At 37.6% G+C, this 8,661-nt stretch overlaps 1 long non-coding RNA gene across 2 annotated transcripts; it reads right to left on the minus strand.

The window, feature by feature from the left end:
- Window positions 1-379: 379 nt before the first annotated feature.
- Window positions 380-6,950, minus strand: LOC139965846 (uncharacterized). 2 transcript variants are annotated; one of them, XR_011792396.1, is made up of 4 exons: window positions 6,936-6,950; window positions 5,735-5,884; window positions 3,290-3,401; window positions 380-2,775 (listed from the first exon to the last, which is right to left on the minus strand). It is a non-coding gene; the product is annotated as an uncharacterized lncRNA (long non-coding RNA). The 2 variants fall into 2 exon arrangements; XR_011792395.1 differs by lacking the exon at window positions 6,936-6,950 and having other exon boundaries at window positions 5,735-5,894.
- Between the last annotated feature and the right edge of the window lie 1,711 nt (window positions 6,951-8,661).

Consider the following 8,661-nt stretch of genomic DNA (forward strand, 5'->3'; position numbering starts at 1 on the left):
ATGTCAGAGGTTTAACAAATTACCTGGTTCTTTATCCATAGCATAACCAGGATTTTATTCATTATTTAATGAGACATCATTGTCAGATTGTAAACCCACCTCTTTGTCAAATAACCTTAATAACCTAGGCCCAGGACAAAAACAGCCTATAGACTTAACACAATTTTGGTAAATTAAGTACTAAGAATCCTTGTTAGATACAGACCCTTAACCTATTCAGCTGTCTCAGATGTCCTCCTTATGAATGCATCAGGCATTAAAAACTGTCATTTCCCTGGATATTGCATAACAATAGCATTGTAACGTGGCATGGTACGTATTGAACAAACTGAAACACCAACAAGTAAAAACGTGTACAAAAATAAACAAGTACAAAAACTTGAGGGTGTAACTATCTATTCATAAAACATCTTTAGTAAATCTTCAATCAACAAATAGTAAAACATGAATGTAAATGTAAGAGAATGTTTGATGGCAAGTGGTGTAAATATATATATAGATTTATAATCAGGCAAATGCATTAGAAGAATGAGAGGCATAATGGACAGATATTAAGAAGGTAATACTTTAACTAGTGTTTGTATCATATCAATAAGTAAACATGTAAACATTAAAACAATATTATGGCGGGTGTTTTACACAAGGGTGGCTGAAGCACTTTTAATCTGGGGGGGCAACGACATCAAAGGGCACTTTGCAGAAATCCGATTCGACTGATGCAGCCTTATATTTAGCACCCTTTATAACTCTTATTGTACTATCTTATTTGCGTATACACATCACTCCATCAACCCCCCCCCCCCTCCTCAAGCAAAATTTGTATGCTAGCACTGCAATATCCAATGTGCAAATTGGGAAACAAGGAAGTAGTTTTCTTTTGAGACCAAATGAGGTGAAATCATGCTAGTTGCTAATGTAGGAATCTTCCGAATTAGAGTTTATTTCTTGTTAGTATCTTAACAAAGTTTTCCTGCAGTGGAAATAGCTTTGAGTTTGACCCACAGAGATTCTTTAAAAGTCTGGGTCGTGCCAGGATTTGCAAAGTTGTATGCACGACTACCTGAGCGGAGCGCCACCATCGGTTGGCGCAGAGCGTACAAGAAAATTTTTGGTTTTACAAACCCCTCAGATGGCCGGAAACGGCCCTTCCCGAGTGTTCATTCTGGTTCTCTTGCTAATTGAGACACCTCAATTTTTATGTAGAAAAAGGACACATTTTTAACCTGAGGAAAAGTGGGGGGGCACATGCCCCCTGTGCCCCCCCCCCGGTTCCGCCGCCCTTGGTTTCACATACAAAGTACAAAGTACAGCTATTACTACTAAAATAATACAGCTAAAATTACTATTGTACAAAAAACATGGATATTAATAGTTATTAATAGTTCAACATGGATATTAATAGTTCAACCTTAGGGGGGAACAGGGGGCACATGCCCCCTGTGCCCCCCCCCCCCCCCGGTTCCGCCGCCCTTGGTTTCACGTACAAAGTACAGCTATTACTACTAAAATAATACAGCTAAAATTACTATTGTACAAAAAACATGGATAACACACATGGTGAAAGCATATAACTACAAGTAATTAATTACTTTAAAAAATTTTTAAGAAAAATAGTGTTGTACTACTGCCTTTAGTCATCTTTCTTAAAATACTCCAGCAGGAGTTGAATAGGGAAATCTTTTGAACTGCTGAAAATGTTTAGTCATTATTATTCAAAACCCATTGAAATCAATCAAATACAACGAGGGTTTCGTATACCATGATGAACCATACATGAATTTCGCATCACATGTTATTTTTTGCTACAAGGTTGTCAGATGTTGACCTATGTTCCCTTTTGATATGGAACCATGAAAACTATGTACTTCAAACAAGTTTTGATTTCAGTAAGATTTAATGATAGTTTGAAATTTTCATCACAATTTCAGTTTGTCAAATGACCCTTGATTCCATGAACAGCAATACCATGTCTATGAAGTTTTAAATATACAGCTGATTCTGATTTATCATGCTATGAGTGAAAATAAAAAAGTGTTAAGAAATTGTTCACGAACTGAAAAGTCTTTGACTATCTAAAACAAAAAGTGTTATAGAGTACTAGAGGAGAAACTTGATGGACTCACCTCTCCCTAAGGTTGAACTATTAATACTAACTGAATGCATCGTTCTGGTCTTTGACAGATAAGTACACACAAATTGAAAGCTCATTTGTAGTTATGATGTATTGAAAACTTAATAACCCGTATGAAGGAGGGTAGATTCCCCTTGGGAGACTGGTTGGAAGAATTGCTACAAATGTTGACAAAGATAGGCCAACTCTAGTACTGAAGATAGGAAGAAAAGTTATAACAAACAAATGATATTGATGTCACGTTTCGACACATTACAAACCATTACAATAAAAGAGAATGAACAATAGTTGGAAATAAGTGATGCTGTTTCAAGCGCCTGGCATCAGTCATCCATTCCTGCTTTCAATGCAGCCCTCATTGCAATCAGGGCAGTTGATGTTTTTGATTTGACGTTACTGTCCAGTTCGTAAAGAACCTTCTGGGCAAACTCCCATGTGACCGCACATTGCCACGGATAGTGAAGGTCTAATACATAGAACAACTTGAAGCAAACATCAAGAGCTTGTAGTAGGGTCTGATGCTCTAATCCATGCCCATCCGCCACAACAAAATATTGATGGGCAGCATTCCTATCACCCATTATTAAGACAAAAGGCTGGCGGTTGTCAACTTCCTCCAAGTATTTGGGCATGTTGGTGCCAACCTTCAAAAACAGAAAAATGCAGATTAAATATACACTTGCTGGAAAAGAACACTTTGAAGGTATGCTGCATTGGCCCCAAATATGCCAGATATTCAAATATGGTCACCTTCGGGCAAAATTGTTAAGTCTTTAACCAACCTGAAAGAAATTTACCTCACAAGACATTCAGTCATCTTTAAGTAACTAGTCATGTCTATAAACAGACTGCAACCTTGTCTGTTGTAGCCTTATGTTTGGAAGTTCCTTTTTAATTCTTTAAAACAATCAAAACCTTGGAAAATAAGTCCATTAGGAGAGTTCATTTACAACTTTAAACAAAAGAAGCTCCCCACTTTTCCCACTACTGCCAGTACTATAAGAACAAAAAAAAAAAGCATTTTACAGCATAAAAGAGCATTATAAAAGACTGATTGTAAAGACCCAATTGGTTGAAGATACTGCATAGTCACTCCAATTTATCCCATGATTACTAAAATTAACTATTCACTGTGTGTCAGTCCAAAATAGTATGTACCTGTTCTTCTTGTAATTTTTTCAGGAACTTTTTCATGGTCCCACAGCTTTCACCATTTCTGTTGAGGCTGCTTGGTTTAGCAACAAGAAAGCTTCCTCATCGATCATGTTCTCTGAAGAAAAAATAGTGAAACATGGTTCAAATGTAATCCCTTTGGTACAGAACGATTGAAGTTAGTTCCCCCACCAAGAGCCTTCATCAAAAAATTATATGAAACATTTTTAACCATTTCTGATTTGAAGCTCCATCTACAAAAAATTTGTATTCTATAATCATGTCAATTTAATAAAAACTGTCATTCATTAGATCACTACCAGTGCTTCCTCTAAGATCTAAGAGACAGTATTAGTACCAGGGGCGTAGCCAGGATTCTCAAAGTTGTAGGCATGACTATCTGAGTGGAGAGCCACCATCGGTTGGCGCGAAGCGTACAAGAAAATTTTGGTTTCACAAACCCCCCAGATGGCCGGAAACGCCCCTTCCCGAGTTTTCATTTTGGTTCCCTGGCCTCTTGGAAGCTTGAGCCACCTCATTCAACATCACTTTTAAACCCCTCCCCCCCAAAAAAGAAAAAAAAAACGAATTATGAAAGTACTTAATTCAATATTACATAATGTAATTAAAATTAGCAAGGTACATGTACAGAGTAAGCCAGTAACAACAGGCAACAAAGTGCTGCAGCTCTATAAAGTCTGTTAATTAGCAATAGGCTTATTTGACTGTGGAATGCTTCTCAACTGAAATATTATGTCTGCATTAACGAGTTCTTAACTAGATGTTAAAAATCTGACAAGATCGGATCCGAGTCTTTTTCGGCAGGTAGAGTGTTGATTAAAACGGCACGCGATACAAATGAGCTAAAGCTAAATTTGGCTCAAATATAGTGCACCACTTGCAATGCAGGGTAGGAATTTAGATTTGGCTCTGGGGGGCAATTTTGGAAAATGAAAAGCTAAAAAAGCCCCCCTTAATGTATTTATGAGGGCATTTTTAAGGTTTAAGGGGGCGCTTTCCCAAAGTTCAATATGCTGTTCATGGAAAAGGTTGTAAGCAATCATTCATACATAAAACTGAGCACTACACTTTTTTCCATTTGTGTACAATTTGACTAGATTGTGTAGCAAAATGAGATGGGATACTGAACAAATTATTCCCTGAAGTGTAATTGTAATATGTAAGTGTTTTTTTTCGCACACATTACTTTACGCACATAACTTTCCACTGAAAAAATTCTTGTGCGGAAAGCAACTTTTTCTTCATCTATCTGTACACTATATTTTTCCTCAATTTTAGGATACCAACTTCAGGCAGCATGATGAAAATAACATGAGAAAGTATCAAAGAACGTTGATAAAGGATGGTTAGACTGAGTTCATGTCAGAAAAGTTAAGCTGAGCTTATAATTTACATTTTACAGGAGGCTTGGGGTGTTGGTAATTAGGGATTATCAAAGGAGTATGAGGCAGTCAGCGGATAAAAGGGCAAAGGAATGCCCGCGTTATGAAGGATTGAGTTTCTAATAAAGTATTAAAAATGCGGTCTGCGTTATGATGGTTTAAAAAAAAATATTGTAAAAGGCGGTATCTTTTTGATTTTCGCTGGAAATGGCTGTATAAGTAAGGGCCTGAGCACGCATTTTGCACCAGATTTACATCTAAAATCATAGGCGATTTTTGTCTTAGCTGCATCGCTTTTGTCCATCCGTGTCAGGAGGCACTTCATTCTGTTCCTCCCCAAAAAACGGTACTTTCCGCTGAAAAAATCATTGTTTTCTGCTGTCAAATTTGTGTACGGAAAACACTGTTTTGTTTCAGCTGAAAGTAACGTGTGTGGAAAATAACATTACCCTTGATAGACTAGTTTAACACGTTTATAGGCCTGACACACATTCCTAGCCTAACTAAGCAACAATTAACAGTGGGAATTAACATTAGTATGCCTAGCCATTAGTATCAGCAGGCCTAGCCTAATACTGTTAGGCTATGCGTAGCCTATGCACAAACTATTAGAGTTGCAATTGTAATATTGTAGTTGCTACAGTAGGATAAATTTCTGTCATAAAATTTAGCAAAAACACGCAAGAGTAACCATTTTTAGTGACCGTTCGCTCCTTTTTAGGGCATTTATTTACAGGGCGGCATAAGTCACGGCAACTGGTTTAATGTAGGCCTAGCCTTGGCATTGTCTGCATTATATTAGCCTTCGAACAGGACTGTGCAAAATTTAAGGTACTAAAGTAAAACACATTCCTGTTCGACAGCTAGCAATGTATAGGCTTATCCATTGCTAGACCTGTCCTAACGTTGGGCCTATAGCCCTTTTACTATGTCAACTTAGTGTTAGCCCACTTCATTGGCCTACCGAACGTCTGTTAAGACAATCGCACGTATTTCAAAGAAAATAGGTTAAACCTTTCTGCATCACAATAATCAAAACAAACTTTACCTTCAAATATGTCATTCAGTGATGATAGGTTCCATTCTGCTAATTTTTCTTTGACAAACTCATCCATGGTTTCTGGCCTGATGTGAAATATTTCGACCGACACTGTGCTAGTTGTGAAAAGCCCGTGAAGTTAGCATGTCAATTACGTCACTGAATTCAACCAGGAAAGTAGTTCAAAGTTAGAGCGTGATAAAATTCCCGTCAGGCTAACCAGAATACAGGGTGGCTGCTAATATTTGAACCCCAATGGTGTCACTTTGAGGTAACCAAGATTATTACACCAGGACGTTTTTAGAGTGTATGATTAAATAGGATTTTACACCATATAGATTAATGAGAATGCTGTTAAAAACAGTGTGGCTTATAACCCAAAACAATCTGATTAGGCTATGTTTTGCACTAGATATTAGAAGAGAAAAATCCATACATTCTAAGCAAATCGACGAATCATAAGCAGGTGCCACTGCCACATGACTGCCTTTCTAAACTTTACTGGAGAAAATTGAACTTCATGTCAGAGATGTTCACACCAATTTTTTTTGCTAGTAGTTTTTCGATATCAATGTCTCATTTGAAAGAAATATTACGGACAGGATCTCTCTCATCAAACAATCAATATAGCTGAGAGTTCTCAAAACCTATTTACAATAATTCATATTTTTAATGTCAATGAAGAATGTCATATTGTCGATGTATCATGCGCAATAAAATAAAAGTAAAAATAGCACAACATGATTTACACTTCATACAGCATATAGCTGCATATCGGAAACAGAAACTGGCCAACATGTGAGTAATTATACAGCCTGTTCCCTCCATGTTCATGTGCAAAACCATATTTTACTATTTTTCCTTCTAAGTCAGTCAGGCGCGTAGCCAGGAATTTGCCAAGGGAGGGGCGAAACTGTAGATTCGGCATTGCAAACTATCTAAGCGTAGCGCCATCATTTTGGCGCGAAGCGTACAAGAAAATTTTGGCTGAAAATGCCTTCCAGATCGCTGGAAATGGCACTTCCCAGGCCTTGTAAGTTGCATCTTAGCATTTTCTCTTTTAAAAATACTAGCGATATCATAAAAATATTTATTTTTTTTTTTAAATATGCTCAAGGAGGGGGGGGGGGGGGCGGCTGCCCCTTTCGGCCCCCCCCCCCCAGCTACGCGCCTGAAGTCGGTCATCTTTCCAAAAGTTACAAAATGTTACCCAGTAAAGTGGCTTCAAAGGATCCAGTAGCGCTGTCCCACACCTGGGGAATTGGGGTGTTAACCCTTCAGAAGTTCCTGATACTTAAAATCCAATTACATCAATAAAAGAAATAAAAGTCTGATATTTTCTCACCATTGTTCTATGTATAAGGAACACTACATGGTCCAGAACTATAGCTTTTAACTATGAAAGTGATGTATAGAATTGCCTGCAAATTTCAGTATTAAGTAATATTTTAATTTTGTTATTACATTTCTCATTTACAACATTACAATAAGAAATAAATTGAAAGAAATTTGTTGTTCTAAATTAGGCAAAACACAATAGGATTTGTAAGAGAAATCTGCACCCTGGGACCTTACTATGATGTGTGGAAACGTATTACAATGTGTTTCTTCCCATGTCTGCAAATTGGTCCAAAGATACAAATCTGTACCCCAACTATGGGTTAAATATGTACCAAGAGTGGTGTCCCAACACTGAGGTGTCGGTCTGTATGTATGTATGTATGTATGTATGTATGTATGTATGTATGTATGTATGTATGTATGTATGTATGTATGTATGTATGTATGTATGTATGTATGTATGTATGTATGTATGTATGTATGTATGTATGTATGTATGTATGTATGTATGTATGTATGTATGTATGCATGCATGCATGCATGCATGCATGCATGCATGCATGCATGTATGTATGTATGTATGTATGTATGTATGTATGTATGTATGTATGTATGTATGTATGTATGTATGTATGTATGTATGTATGTATGTATGTATGTATGTATGTATGTATGTATGTATGTATGTATGTGTGTGTATATGTGTGTGTGTGTGTATGTATGTATGTATGTATGTATGTATGTATGTATGTATGTATGTATGTATGTATGTATGTATGTATGTATGTATGTATGTATGTATGTATGTATGTATGCGTGTATGTATGTATGTGTAGTGATCTTCCCGCAAGCAGGAACTTGCGAAAGAAGCCATGGAGGCTTATAGACTCGCAAGCTGACCGTAGCCAATCTCTCGGCACACATCCATTTAACGTCCATGTCGGGAAGTTGTTATTGAACAACACCCTTGCCAGACGACACACATTGCTGTCGGCGGGGAATCGAACCGGGGATCTCATGACGGGGAGACGCCGGCGTTAACCACTAGGCTATACACTCCGCCTGGCTATCAAATTTTCTATTTGATGGGATATCAAATATTCCCCCAGCTGGCTACCATCTGGAAGCTAAGGGTAGATTTCTTGGTTGTCCTGATTTATCCCCCCCCCCCTTATCCTCCCCTCCTTGTTTGGCTAAACTACAGGATATATCCCTACCCTACTTTTCTTCTTTTTATTATCTAACCGATTTAATTTCACGGTAGTATTCTTAGATATACTTCCCAATATACCTTTGTCTATATGTAATAATGTTCACCTACTCCCAAATATCTTTGTCACATTTTTCCTTTAATCTCTACCCTCACCCATTCTCGATGCCCTCGTATGCATGAAACGATGTAAAATCAAATTGAGAGGTGCTTCCTTTATTGATTGTCTAATTTTGATAACTGCAATACTCAATGTGTATAGGTTAACATAGACCCTATTTTAAACTGTTTCCAACGGAAGGATCCGAGGGGGGGGGGGTGATCATTGGGGCTCTGAAGTGTACCCCCAGCTGGCTTCCATCTGGAAGCTGAGGGTAGACTTCTT

The sequence above is a fragment of the Apostichopus japonicus genome, chromosome 3, assembly GCF_037975245.1.
Source record: "Apostichopus japonicus isolate 1M-3 chromosome 3, ASM3797524v1, whole genome shotgun sequence".
NCBI classification, from domain to species: Eukaryota; Metazoa; Echinodermata; class Holothuroidea; order Aspidochirotida; family Stichopodidae; genus Apostichopus; species Apostichopus japonicus.